Genomic DNA, 15598 nt, shown 5'->3' with positions numbered 1-15598 from the left:
TCAAGTTTATGTAATTCTTAGGGTGCCAACCAATGTGTCTATCTTGACATGGTTGTTTTTGTGTTATGGAGGCTTATATTTATTTTCTGAATTGAACCAAGGTTCTTGTACATAGTGAGGATCATGGTCATGATGTGGTTGTGGCCAGCTGGTGCTTGGAAGTAATGAGGCCAGGGCCAAAGACTTAAGCCCTAGTAAGCCGGTCACTTCTCTTCTATGGCCAGAGACATAAAACCTTTTCTGTTCCTTAACTCGGCAATCCATTTGGCAAATGCAGTCCATTGGCCACAAGAGAAACAAGCTTCAAAGGAAATGGATCAGGATTAATCTATCATTGCTATTGGAATATACATCAGAGCATATGCCATGCCGATAGTGGATCCAAATCTTGGCCATGTCTCATAGCACATGACCACCAGGTACAACGTGTTTCATATGGCCAGTGTCATTAACAAGCCAACCAAAACAAGCCAACCAATAATTGAAAACTAAGTACCAAGACGAGCTGCAGTGCTCCATTGGGGAATGAGTAGAGTAGAAGGGATAAGGAAGAAGCATGCTGCAGGGTGCTTCAGAGTGTACCAGGGAACAAAGAAAAATGAAGGGGTGGGGAACTTTTTTCCCCTGTCGGTTAGATTGGTCAAAGATAAAGGAGATGACAGTTTGTTGATATCATGGTCATTTGCCAGAGGAGTAAGGGCAGGATGAGGGTAACAAGAAGGGTCTGAGAGTCACAATTATTCACTCGATTCCTCTGAATCAAGGGGGAAAATTTGAGGGCCAAAACTCAAAGGGAGAAGGTGAAATGTATACAAAAGTGATTGAGTGAATGGGGAATGTTGAGGGTAACTGCTGGGCAAGAAGTAGTTGAGAAAAAATAGTTAAGGATAGTGACAAACCGGGGAATGATAGAAGAAAATAAAAATAAATGAAAATCAGATGACAAGTGTTGAGTATAATTCTTAAAAGGTAGAAAATGGCTCAAGCTGTTTCAAGGTAAAAAACAAAGGTTCTTAGAGAACTCTGAATTCTACATTTTACATTAAATATACTCTTGTAGGATATGTTTCATAATTAAATAAAAAATATTTATAGATGGCACTGGTAAGTATAAATAAAGAGTATACAAGAAAGAATCAGAGAAAAGGTCTGAAAGTATGACTATGGTCAGTTCTTGTTTGCTCAGAGGGAAGTGATTAAAATTTACTTTTGTGGCTTCAGAAATGTTTGAGTTTGGGGTCTCTTCTTTCTTTTTGTACTTTTAATTTGGGTTTTTCAGATATTCTGGGAAGCCATTTGAAACAATACCGTGGAACCACATTGGGAGGAACTGATGTTGGAGGAGCCAGAATTTGTCTCATCTTGCTTGTCTGTTCAGTCACCCTCCAGTTCAAGGGGTCCCATGTGGGGAGCAAGCTTCTATCATGTTATTCTCTTGGGTTGTGCAGTTTGCCTTCCCTTTCATTTTCTCTAAGGGAAATGGTGGATAAGGCTTTCAGACTGACACTTCGGTGTGAAAAGTACAAAAAAGGATTCAAGACCTTAATAAGGTCACAGTGAATTTGTTTAGGTGCGCACATTATCAGGAACAGCAAAATATTTGGAAAGTGTAAGGGTTAATTTCCCTAAACTTGAACATCAGATTTTTTTGTACTTGGATAATTTACTCATTAGGGTGAAATGCTGTCTTCCCATTTCTTAGCTATGACTTAGCACTCCCATCAGTTTATTGCTTGTCATGATTTTATTTATTCAAGTGTGGAGTAGGACTAAGTTCCTGCAGTGTGACCTCACTGGGTGGTAGATGTTGTAAAATTAGCCACAGACTTTCTGGAACAGCTGTAAAGCTTGAGTTATTTTTCACTTTGCTTAGAAGTCTGCTTAGTTTTGACTTTTAACCTCAGCCTCTTCTCAAAGATAGGATTATTTAGGAAAAAAATCAGGGTCTGAAAACTATAGCAGTACATAAGTTGATGTGGAATTCTGGGCATCTGCTTAAAGAGCTGTAAGATATTATTACTATTATTATTATTATTTGATAGTGATATACATAAAGCCTCACCAGTTCCACTCTGTCCTCTGAAAAACTGGTCTCCTGAGTCCAATGTAGCTGCTTTTATATGTGCTCCGATCCATCCATTTCTGTGGATATCTTTGTACATTCGTACAATGGACTGATAGCTTTAGAAGGTTTTCAGGCTGTTGGCAGCTCCAGCTTTCTCTTTACTGCCTCACATTTTCCAGGATTTGGAATGTGTGGATGTTTACTGTGGTGACAAGAAGGAGCTGGAGCTGTTAATAGAGTTATTCTTGCTGAATAAACTAAACTTCTGACCTCCAAAGAATTTAAGAACTCGTCTTAGTAAAGGCCTGGGTCATAAGATGTATGTTTAATGTGCAGCCATTTGCAAGAGCGTTCCATTTGCATTTTTCTCACTACAGCGTGTTTAAAGCTCTTGTACCAATTTAAAAATTAAACCCACTTGACCATTAATTTTTTCCTTTTGGGAAAAACAAAGAGAGACACAGAACAAACACGTTGGGAGCCAGTTATTTGGCAGGGCTGAAAGAGAGGGATTCCAGGAGAAGGGGAGGGGAGAGTAAGCTACAATAGTTTTGTAGTATGAGGTTTCACTAACAAAGAGCTTCAAGTTGAGCATTTATGAAACTGTCAGGTGCCTTTGACTAATGTCCTGTAGATGGAGTTGAATAAAATCCTGTCCCTGGTATTTTCACTTTGAGAGTATTGTGTAACTGATAGTGTTTTCCACAAACCTAATTTGTTACGTGCGATCATATGTGTGTGAAGGTCATATATATGCGTGTGTTTTAAGATCCTAGAATTTTAAGAGTTCATGTCTGCACTCTTTGGGGAATATTGAATATTACTGTGATTTCTTTGGATGGTTGGGAATTGCAAGACTGGACTAGGAGGATCCCCATTCAATACTTAATTGTTTCTTGTGTTTAGAGTTTCTCATTAGAGGAGGATTCTTTTAGTCATAGTCTTTCCCCTAGTGTTACTGCCAGTACATGAAGTACTGGTTGTCTAAGTACCAAGTTGTGCTCACGAATAAAGTGTTACTAGTGAAGTTCCCTCTGGAAAAAATTAATGGGTTTCAGATCATGCCTAATAGGAGAGAAAAACTATTACTACATTTGGATGTTTGGTAATTCTACTCTGATCTTTTTTCTTTAAGGTGAATGCATAGGACCAATGATGTATGGTACAAAATTACTCACAGATGTTGGAAAGAATTTCCTTAGCATTTATTCCTGCCATTTGGGACACACATGCCTCTGTATAGTCATTTGTTTGAAAATTTGCTCTTAAAAAAAAAAAAAAAACACCAGAAAAAAAACATAGTGTATATAGCAATATGTGTAATACATATGTGCTGAACTTGGCTTTTTAGCCTTTATGAATGTGTTTCCTTTTGATTTTTATTGAATCATGTTTCTTATTGGCTTTTTTTTTTTTTTTTGCCTTACCTGAATACATACTTGGTTTAGCTGCATCTGTCGCCATTGTGATGACTGTTATTTACTACTGCTCTGCCACTCTGTCATTCACGACCCTTTCACTTTCTTACTGGTTAAGTAAAGCCAAGAAGAAAAGAAAGTGAGAGAAAGAAAACTGGTACTTGCCAAAGACGGTTCTCAGTGCTGTGCCTTTGAATCACCTTGGGAGCTTTTAAAACCCACTGATGCCCAGGCACCACCGCAGGCATTTTAGTCTGGGTTGGCATTTTGGTCTGGTTTGGTATTGGTGTTTTGTCAAAGCTCCCTAGGTGATTCTAATGCGCAAACAAGGTTGAGAACCACTCTCGTGGCAAAGAGTTTATGTCTTAGCCCTCTGCAAGTTCCTTGACCTTTTCCCTGTAAGGAAGACACATGTGTTATTGCTTCACTTTCCCAGATATAAAATGGACATAGGGACACCTGTCCTGCTTACCTCACAGTGTCCATCAGGATGCTATGGCAGGTGAGCAGAGTTGTTTAATCATTGTGCTGATGAAGAAGAGGTCTGTCTTTGTTCCTCAACATGAACTCCACAGAGGATTTAAGAGGCTTAACAAAGAACTGGTGGTACCAGTCTTCCTAAGTTATTGATATGGGAAGAGTGGACCCTACTGTTGATTTCTCAAGTGAGCCAGATGCAATACTTCTATTTCTGTGTGGCCTCTGCTGAATTATTTTTGAGATGATTCAGAACCCCATAGTATTAAGGAAAGTTGTTAATGTACCAAATATAGAATTGTGCTCGGAGAATCAGATTTTTCGGGGGTGGGGGCAATGGAAATACAAAGGGCAACTTACCATAGTGACTGTTGTTTTAATGAGAAGACTCAGCACCTGGTGTGAGAGGAAGAATGCTTGTTTGTATGAGGACCTTCTCACCTGATGCATTTTTCAAGGAAGGAAATTGACTTTGGGAATCAGTGTTTTCAGGGTAGTTAATTGGAGAAAGAAATGATTCTTTCTTTTCTTTTTCTTTTTCTTTTTCTTTTTTTTTTGAGACAGAGTTTTGCTCTTGTTGCCCAGGCTAGAGTGCAGTGGTACGATCTTGGCCCACTGCAACCTCCACCTGCCGGGTTCAAGTGATTCTCCCGTCTCAGCCTCCTGAGTAGCTGGGATTACAGGCACGTGCCACCACGCCTCGATAATTTTTAAATTTTTAGTAGAGACGGGGTTTCTCCATGTTGGTCAGGCTGGTTTCGAACTCCTGACCTCAGGTGATCCACCCACCTCGACCTCCCAAAGTGCTGGGGTTACAGACCTGAGCCACCCCACCCGACCGAAATGATTCTCTTTTAAATCACCAGAGATGTTCTTAAATTCTTCTGCTTCGGGCTGGGTGCTCCTGTATCTCCAAAGTCATAAAGATGATAGTGTTTAAGTGTGCAATGCAGGAGGAGGTTCGAGCTAATTCTTGGTTTTTTTTTTTTTTTTTTGATACAGGGTCTCAGTTCATCGCTCAGGCTGGAGTGCAGTTGTTGTGATCATGGCTCACTGTTGCCTTGATCTCCTGGGCTCAGGTGGTCTTCCCACCTCAGCCTCCCAAATAGCTGGGACCACAGGTGCATACCACCACACCCAGCTCATTTTTTTTTTTGTATTTTTTGTAGACACGAGGTTTTGCCATGTTGCCCATGCTAGTCTCGAACCCCTGGACTCAAGCGGTCCACCCACCTTGGTCTCCCAAAGTGCTGGGATTATAGTGAGGTATCTCACTCAGCCTCAAGCTAATCAATTTAAAAGGTAAATGATCCTATGTAATGGAAAATGAATCTGTGGTATTGTTATTCCTGTTCTGCAGTATTTGCTTACCAATCTTACAACTGAAAATAGAACTTTTCTTTTGAAATTCTGATAAATTTGAGGCAAGATTAAACATTAATCCAGGCTTACTTTGTATTTTCAGTAACAGCATGGAGTTGGTATAGTACTTTACAGAGTGAAATACTATTTATTGAGGTATTTCATAGTGACTTTATCAATTCAACTTTGACTCCCAAGAGGAATAAGATGTCTGTATTTCGTTACCTCTATCCAAATCAGTGGCGATTATAACAGTGCAATGATGGGGAACTTGAGATGTCTAGTGCGCATGCTTCTTATGACTCCTGTGCTAAATGGAGATAAATCAGCCCCCAGTATGTGAGTTGGGCAGGTGAACATGGTTGTTTAATTACCATGCTAATGAGAAAAAGGGCCAAGTGGTGAACTCTACAGAAGTTTTGAGGGGCTGGAAGAACTACTAGTTAGTGCCACTCTGTATTGGCTGTGAACATTCCCCTCAGCTTCTTGGGCCATCTTGCCATGGAAGTTGTTAGTGAAAGTGTGGGTGGTTCCTATCATTCTGAGCAAACTGTCGCAAGGACAGAAAACCAAACACCGCATGTTCTCACTCATAGGTGGGAATTGAACAATGAGAACACTTGGATGCAGGAAGGAGAACATCACACACCGGGGAGTGTTGTGGGGTGGGGGGAGGGGGAGGGATAGCATTAGGAGATACACCTAATGTAAATGACGAGTTGATGGGTGCAGCACACCAACCTGGCACATGTATACATATGTAACAAACCTGCATGTTGTGCACATGTACCCTAGAACTTAAAGTATAATTAAAAAAAACCAAAAAGTGTGGATGATTCCTTGAGGTTCATCACCATTGTCAGCACAGCAGCTCAGGGTAGCAGTCACTTCTGAAGTTCACAAGTGCTACCCACTTTCATATGGAAAAGGCAACCCAAATAGTGAATCAAATCTGTATATTTACCATCTTAGTTACCTCTGATTATTCTGAGTACATTGATGAAAAAAAATTTTTTTAGTAAAAATAAAATCGAATTAAGGATACATAATAAACAACAAAACTTATCAGGGTATTTTCATTTTAAGATTAATGAGGGCCTGACACGGTGGCTCATGCCTGTAATCCCAGCACTTTGGGAGGGCGAGGCGGGCGGGTCATGAGGTCAGGAGATAGAGACCATCCTGGCTAACATGGTGAAACCCCGTCTCTGCTAAAAATACAAAAAAAAAAAAAAAAAAATTAGCCGGGCATGGTGGATGGCGCCTGTAGTCCCAGCTACTTAGGAGGCTGAGGCAGGAGAATGACTTGAACCCGGGAGGTGGAGCTTGCAGTGAGCTGAGATGGCACCACTGCACGCCAGCCTGGGTGACAGAGCGAGACTCGGTCTCAAAAAAAATAAAAAAAATAAAAAGATTCATGAAATGTTAGCAGCTTCATAGAAAAATACAGAAGGTAGAAAAAAACGAAAGACAGGTCTTCACATAGGCATACAATAGACAGTCAATAAAGGTGTACTGAATGGAGAGAAAGGAAGGAATTGTCCCGGGTTTTGTGCCATTTTCCTGGATTTGCTTTACTTGTGGACCTACTTGTTTTATGCTTTTCCTGATGAGGGATTGCAGCCAAATTTGGATATGATGAGTGATTGTGTATTTTGTGGGAAAGCAACAACATAGACCGTCACTTTAACTCTTGTCAATGTGAAAAATAAGCTATTGTTGAGTAGGATTCAGTTTAATGTTTTAGATCAAATATTTGTTTTTTGGTGTCATTTGTGTATATATTTTCGTGGTGACATTAGGTGCTAAGTAATGAACCAATAGGTTTAAAACTCACTATGTAAAGACACTGTTACCTCTTTTTTTGTGTTGGTTGATATTATAGCCAGGTTTATTCTTATATGTGAATATATAATGGAAAACTTTAAAACTAATTTTTTCTTAGGACTTATGGTAAAAGATGTAAGTGCTATCTTATAATATTTGTATGTATATGTGGTATTGTTCCGCTTTTTAGTCTTCTTCCTGTAAAGAAGGAATTAGTAAGAATATCTTTTTTTTTTGAGAGAGAAGTCTTGCTCTTTTCCCCCAGGTTTGGGTTGAGTGCAGTGGCTTTATCTCGGCTTACCTGCAACCTCTGCCTCCCAGGTTCAAACGATTCTCCTGCCTCTGCCTCCCAGGTAGCTGGGATTAAGGCGCCTGCCACCACGCCTGGCTAATTTTTGTATTTTTTAGTGGAGACGGGGTTTCACCATGTTGGCCAGGCTGGTCTCGAACTCCTGACCTCAGATGATCTGCCCGCCTCAGCCTCCCAAAGTGCTGAGATTACAGGCGTGAGCCACCGCGCCTGGTCAGGAATTAGTAAGAAAATCTTGAGTGTCTTAATATTATAGTGACTTTGAGCTGAAGAGGTATTTTCTAATTACAAAATGGAGATGGTCTCGTTGGTTGCAAAGAATAGCTTGTTATCCTAGGTGGACATTTGATTAAAGTATTCCACTGACATTTAAAAAATAAGTTCTCACAGCAGCTTTATTGAGATATAATTCACATAACTTACAATCTACCCACTTCAGGAGTATAATTCAGTGTTTTTTGTGTGTGTGTGTATTCAGAGTTGTACAACCATCACCACAATTTATTTCAGAACATTTTGATCACCCTGAGGGAAACCCTGTATCCGTCAACAGTCATTACCACTTACTCCAATCCCCCCATTTTGTTGACTTTTACATCCTTGTCCTTGGTTCTTTGTTGTTTTTATGTGCAAACATGTATGTTGTGTGGATGATAGAAGGGACTGGCTTGTTGAGTACTTACTTTGTGCCAGGCATTGTGCTAGGCATGCTTGTCAGGTCATGATTTCCTTTAATCCTCAGAACAAAAGCCAAAATAAACCCACTGTCATTATCTATATTTTAATACAGGAGACTTAAAAAGGGATTCATCTGTGCCAGGCAGCACACGTGGCAAGTGGGGGAGAGTCTGGATTTGAACACACTGTGGTTGGACTTTCAGAGTCCTTGTTCTTCATACAATTCCTGGGTGTTCTGGATTTCTGTCTACCCCTTCACAAAAGTTCCTGTCTATTTTACAAAGTGCTCTTTGGAAAGGGAGTCAAATGTGATGTAATAACTGGAGTTTATTTTTAAACATGGAATGATAGGAATTTCTTTATAATTCTAGCATCTGATTTTGGCAGTAGTATTTGAATCAGCTTCAGCTGGGTTGATGTATACAAACCATCACTTTCAGTCCCACTATGCTGCAAGCTTCTTAAGTGCACAAATTCCATCTGTTTTGTTCACTGTTGGATCCTCAGGGCCTGGCACAGAGTAAGTGCGCCATACATATTTGTTGAATGTTGAATAAATTCGTGGAACAAAGTGATACGGTCTTGATACCTGTTTGAGTAGTGTAGCTTTCTAGTCAGGAATATGTTACTTTTAAATTAAGTTTGGTCTAGACAATTGAAAATAGAGAAATCTACTTTGTCACTGATTTTTAAAAATGCATTATAAAATCTCATTACATTTTATTATATTTCAGCTTCCATCCTTGTTATTGTAAGATTAATCTGCACAAGAAAGGAGGAACAAAATATTTGACATACTTTTACCCTCAAATCATACATATCCTCAATACAGTTTTCATTTTTCAATTATAAAAGGAATACATGCCATTTTAGGAGATTTGGGAAGAAGAGTAAAAATGTAGATGGGAAAAAACTCTATAATCTCACAATTTAGTGATGACTTAATAAATATGTTAGTTCATTTTCTTGATTTTTTTTTTTTTTATTCTTAACTCTAGGTACAGTGTTGTACTGCAGATCTCTAGAACTTAATTATCTTGAACAACTAAAACTTTATACCTGTTGAGCAGCAATTTCCCCTTTTTCCCACCCACGGTTGCTGGGAACCGCCATTCCATTCTGCTTCTGTCTGGTCAGCTACTTTAGATACATCATATATGTGTAATAATTATGTGACTGGCTCACTTCACTTGATGTAATATCCTTAAGGCTCATGCGCAGTGTCACATATGACAGGATGTCCTTTTGACATGCTGAATAATAGTCCAGTGTGTGTATATTCCTCATTTTCTTTATTCACCCACTGATGGACACTTAGGTTCCTTCCATATGTTGGCTATTGTGAATAATGCTGTGATGAACATGGGAATACAGACATCTCTTCAAGATCCTGACTTCAATTTGGATAAACAACCCAGAAGTGGAATGGTTATCTTTTGATTTTTTTAAATAATGGCTCTCCTAACAGGTACGAGGTGCTGTCTCATGGTTTTGGTTGCATTTCCTTTGTGGGTAGTGATGCTGAGCACTGTGAACATCTTCACACATACTTGGCCATTTGTGTGTCTCCTCTGGAGAAAAGTCTATTCAAGTGTCCCCCAGCCCTCACCTTCTTCCTTTTTTTTTTTTAAAAAAATAAAAGAGACAGGGTCTTGCTATGTCACCCAGCCTGTAGTGCAGCCTCAAACTCCTGGGCTCAAGTGATCCTTCTGCCTCAGTCTCCCAGGTAACTGAGATGGGCCTTCAGACGTGTGCCACCATACCTGACTGAGACACGGTCTCGCTATGTTGCGCGGGTTGGTGTTGAACTCCTGGCCTCGAGTGATCCTACCATCTTGGCCTCTTGAGTTCCTGAGATTATAGTAAATAACAAATAACCCAATGAAAAATTGTGTAAAAAATTGTGTAAAAAATTTCTGCACATTTTTTCATTGAGTTATTTTGTGTGTGGTTCTTTTTTTTTGGATATTAACCTTTTGTCAGAAACAGAGTTTATAAATATTTTTCCATTCTTTTTCCTTTTCATTCTGTTAATTGTTTCTTTTACTGTGCGGAATCTTTTTAGTTACATGTAGTCCCACTTGGCTATTTTTGCTTTTGTTGCCTTTGTCTTAGTGTCTTTAGTTGAGATCATTCAGTGGATAAGGTTTTCTTTGTTTGTGTTTTTGTAGAGGTGGGCTCTCACCATGTTGCCCAGGCTGGTCTTGAACTCCTGGGTTCAAGCGATCTTCCTGCCTTGGCCTCCCAAAGTGCTGAGATTACAGGCATGAACCACTGTGTCCGACCTGGATACACTTTTTTAAAAGGCTGTTTTGTAAGAGCAGTTTTAGGTTCACAAAAAAATCGAGAAGAAGGTACAAAAATTTCCCATATACCCTTGCCCCTACACATGCATAGCCTCTCCATTATCAACATTCTCCACCAGAGTGGTACATGTGTTACAACTGATGAATCTAATTGACACGCCATCACCCAAAGCTCGTAGTTTATGTTAGGGTTTGCCCATGGTGTGATGCAATCAGTGAGTTTAGACAAATAGATAATAAGCTGTATTCACCATGTAGTTTCATGCAGAGTATTTGCACTGCCCTAAAAATCTTCTGTGCTCTACTTATTCATCTCTCCTTCCCCCATCCCGGGCAACTACTGATCTTTTAATTGTCTCCATTGTTTTGCTGTTTCTAAAGATGTCATATTGTTGGAATCATACTGTCTGTAGCCTTTTTCAGATTGGCTTCTTTTACTTAGCAATATGCATTTAAGTTTCTTCCATGTCTTTTCGTGGCTCGATAACTCTTTGCTTGTGAGTGCTGAATATTAATTTCATTGAGTCTGGATGTATCATGGTTTATTTGTCCATTCACTCCTGAAGGACATCTTGGTAACTTCCAAGGTTGGCAATTATTAATAAAGCTGCTGTAAACATCCATTTGTAGGTTTTTGTGTGGACATAAAGTTTTTAACTGCTTTGGGTAAATACCAGGGAGTGCAATTGCAGGATCATCTGGTAAGAGTATGTTTAGTTTTGTAAGAACCTGCCAGACTGTTTTCTGGAAAAGTGGTAATACTGTTGGCATTCCCACCAGAAATGAATGAGAGTTCATTTGGTGTTGTCAGTGTTGTGGATTTTGACCATTCTAATGGGTGTGTAGTGGTATCTCATTGTTTTAATGTGAATTTTCTTGACAGTTTATGATGTGGAGCCTCTTTGCAGGTACTTATCAGCCATCTGTATATCTATTTTGATGCGCTGACTGTTAAGGTTTTTGGCCCATTTTTCTTAGAGTTGTTTTCTTATTATTGAATTTGAAAAGGTCTTTGAATGTTTTGGAGAATAGTTTCCTCTCTCTCTTTTTTTGGGGGCGGGGGGGCGGGGGGGACAGGGTTTTACTCTGTCACCCACACTGGATTGCAGTGATGTGGTCATAGCACATTGCAGCCTTGAACTTTTTGACTGAAGCTATACTCCCGGCTCAGCCTCCTGAGTAGCTGGGTCTACAGGTGTGCACCTGGCACCACTACACCTGGCTAATTAAAAAAATTTTTTTTTTTTTAGAGACAGGGCCTTGCTCAGTTGCCCAAGCTGGAGTGCAGTAGTACAATCATATCAAGCATATCACTGTAACCTTTAACTCTTGGGCGTAAGTGATCCTCCCACCTTGGCCTCGCAAAGCACAGGATTATGGGCATGACCCAGTATGCCTGGTCTTTAGTTTTTCTCATATAGATCTTACACATATTCCTTTTACATTTATACTACCTAAGTATTTCATCTTTTTCATTGCTAATATAAATATTATTGTATTTTTAATTTCAAATTCTACTTACTCATTATTGGTGTATGGAAAATTGATTGACTTTTGTATATTAACCTTACATCCTGCAACCTTGCTATAATTTCTTAGTAGTTCTAGGTAGATACACTTTTAAATGTTGCCTTCTTTTAATCTTAACATTAAAACACAAGCATTTCTGGTGTTAGGAAAACACTTTCTAGGAAGCATTTTTTAAAATATCAAATATTCCATGGTATAGACACACCAAAGCTTAATTTAATTTAAATTCCATTAAGAATGGATATTTACATTGCTTTCAACTTCTTAGATAAATATAAATAGCATTACATAGTATGTCTTTGTGTATGAAGTTTTTTTGTTTTGTTTTGTGAATTTGGAATTTTTATGCTGGGATTAGTTTTCAGGAAGCTGAATTGCTGAGTTGAAGTACACAAACATTTCTAATGTAGTAGAAACACATATTGCCTAACTACTTCCCCTAAGAGTTGTACCAGTTTATATTTCCTGGATGAGAGTGCCCATCTCAGTTATCCTTTCCAACTTTGGACTTGCTGACATTTTGATGACAAAGGGATGAAATTGTAAGTCAAATGTATAGCTCTCAACATTCATACCCAGGGTCCTACCCTACATAGAAAGGGAATGAGACTTTCTCCTTATAGTAAAACCCAAAATTGTTCAGCAAGAGGAATCTGCAAGAGTACAAACGATGCTCCCAAGAGACCACACGACTGGGCTCTGCATCAATGGAGGACTTTGCTCTGGATGTCAGAAAGGTTTGGATTTAACTTCGACTTGTGTCTAGAATGACTTTTACAGCTCTTTCTCTCCCAAGTGAAGAAAGTTAAAAGAGACTTTTAAATATGAAGAATTCAAACACTCAAGGAAGAAAATTAGTCTGTCAGGCATCCATTCTGAACTGGAAGGAATCTGATTTACTTGTGTTGCTGTCTCTGCAAACATTTTTCTTCTGGATTCTGCTTTTTCAGAATAAAGAAGGATGAAGGACAGGGTTTTCTAGAAAACCTTCTGCGTCTCATGATTTGTTTATAATATATAATTTGTCACTTGATGCATGCAGTGTGCAGTTTTCCCTGACATGCCCGAGTGCTGTCCTGCCCCCTGCTACTTTATTTCCTCTCGTAGTCTCTTTTTCCCTTGGCTTCTTCTGTGTATAACTACAGCAGGAGGAAGAACCATCAAGGTAGTTTTCAAAAGTAGTATCTACAAAAGCATTCCTATATGCCCTTCTGGGGCCTTTCTGATCTCAAATAATTTTGGCTGGTATTTTCCTGGCAAAAGAAAAATAAGCTGTAATATGAGAGAAGACATATCACAGATTTTCAAAAGCTGTCCTTAACAAAAAAAGTAGGGGGAATTCGGCTCGTGGGCACAATTGCAGGGGGTATCTAGCAAAGTCTGACATAACCCAGTCAGGAGACCCAGGAAGGTAAAAAAATGCTGTGAGGCAGGCAGGATGCTTACTGCTCATCTGATAATTTCTTGGAATTGAATAGTAAATTGAGCATTTATTATATACATACACATTATACCCATATATATTCATTTCATAATTAAGTCTTCAGACTCAATGTATATATGAGACCCCTTCACAGTATTTCCAACCTTGGATGTTAGAAATGTGGCTGTTTCCTTTATGTGACACAAGGCACATTTGGTGTGTCTGAACAATTAAACACTTTTGCCTGGAGAACCTTCTGTTGCTCTGTCAACACCATCTAGTTAGCATTTTCTCATTTACGGAGACGATTCCCATAATCAGGCCCATTATTCTTATGGAAAAAGTAAGGTACAGACCACCCAAAGAAAATGACTGTGGGAAGTGCCTTCTTTCTGAATTTCTAGTTTTATCTAATATGATTAGTCTTTTCGTAGTTTTGAGTCTGTTTGTGTGTGTATGAATATAACCAACTATTTAAAAAAATATGCTGTGAGAGAAATAAATAAACATTTGCTTGTCCGTTTGAGGTTTTGACTGAAATATGGAAACTTAATTCGGGTTATTGAGTGAAATGTTTTTAAAATTTGATATTCACCAAATATTTTTACAAAAACACCTCAACTGTAGTTTCCAACTATATATTTCATAACAAGGAAAAAAAATGGCCCACCACTTCCTGTGCCTCAGAGAGTCAATGCCTTGTATTCCTGGCCCAGTGGACAGTTTTGATCCTGCCAGCTCTTCGAGGACTTACCTGTACATTTGCACAGTTTGTATATTGTCTTGTAGATGTCTTCCTCATATCCACATTGACAGACAACTTTTGAAGTAACTCAAGTTGACAGAGCTGACTGAGAACATTTAATGTGTCTTATTTCACTTGAGCAGCAGCAGAGGCCAACTTGTTTAAAGAGAACCTGCAAAAGCTGCTTTCCACTGCTTTCCTCAGCTTCATAAGAAGACCTATCACTTTTCGGAATATGAAAAGCCAGCCAGTTCCAGACAGTGCACATAAGTACACATATAAAATTATTTATTGTCCAGACAAACATGTGCGGGTGGGTACCAGAAGCACAGAAGAACCACAACTGGGACTGGGCCATTGGCTTGGCTCACTCTTGAAGCTGGCTGCAGTAAGCAAGTGTGTGAGAGTCACTTTCAGTTCAAAAAGTCTTTGAATACTCAAGGGCAGACACATTAGGAGGCCATAGACCAGGAACCAGGACAATCTTCATTGCAAAGCAGTAGCGCCATGGTGAACTCATCTCTTCCATAGACTCCTGCCTGATACGGTGACCGAAGGGCATTATCACATTCACAGGGACAGAGAATCTAATGGAATTAAGGAAATGGAGGGTCAGTTTTCAAAGAAGCAGAATAGAGTGAGCTACTTAACATTATATTGGTTACACATTAATCTTCAATGATTCAGAAGGGGAGTATTACCTTAAATTTCCCAGTCAGTTACTAGAGAATCCCTAAAGTATACACCCTCTAGGAAATCTCACTTTATATTTGGCATTTGAATTAAATGTCTTCTTAAAATAAATATCATCAGCCATACCAGTCCTCCTTAGCTTGCAGTTTCTTACAAGTAGCACATTTCCAAGTATGGAATTTCAACAAAGCACATCATATGTTGAGTGTGACTGTTAAGTATTTGAGGCTGTGATTTAGAATCACCATCTTTATTTTCTCACAGTGAGGAAAATGAAGTATGGGGGAATCTATGAATTGCATAGAAATCAAGGCAGAGTCCAAAGGAGAATTAAAAGCACAGAGTTCTGTGGCTCTAGTGATGGCTTGGGAGGGATCTAGTTGTTCTAACCACATATACCCACCTCAAGGTTTCAGGATCAGGTGGGCTGGCCGCGTGCTGAGTTCTTCCTCTGGAGAATCAGGCTGGCAGCTAAGTCAGATCCCCTGGGATCTGTTGATAAGTTGCTGTTGTTTTATTATTTTTTAAATTATTATTATTTGTTATTATTTCTACTCTAGATTTGACTCTACCCTGGCTATGCCTGATCAGGAGAGTCAGGTTTTACACTACACTTTACCCAAAGGAGATGCAGATACTCTACCAGCGGGTATGCAACTGTAACTTCATGCATTCCTTGGGGTAAATTGTTTGTGTATTTTGGAAAGTAGAAAGAATAGTCTGGTGTTTACAGAGGAATATTAGGGGATTGTCAGGGAGCCTAA

At 39.2% G+C, this 15598-nt stretch overlaps 1 protein-coding gene across 2 annotated transcripts in view; it reads left to right on the top strand.

Moving 5' to 3' along the window:
• Positions 1 to 15598, top strand: part of ZNF608 (zinc finger protein 608) — a 110983-nt gene that overhangs the window by 45946 nt on the left and 49439 nt on the right. The window lies entirely within an intron of this gene.

Source organism: Theropithecus gelada, chromosome 6, assembly GCF_003255815.1.
Source record: "Theropithecus gelada isolate Dixy chromosome 6, Tgel_1.0, whole genome shotgun sequence".
NCBI classification, from domain to species: Eukaryota; Metazoa; Chordata; class Mammalia; order Primates; family Cercopithecidae; genus Theropithecus; species Theropithecus gelada.
The sequence above is the reverse complement of the archived record's forward strand: the minus strand, read 5'-3'. Positions and strand labels throughout refer to the sequence as shown.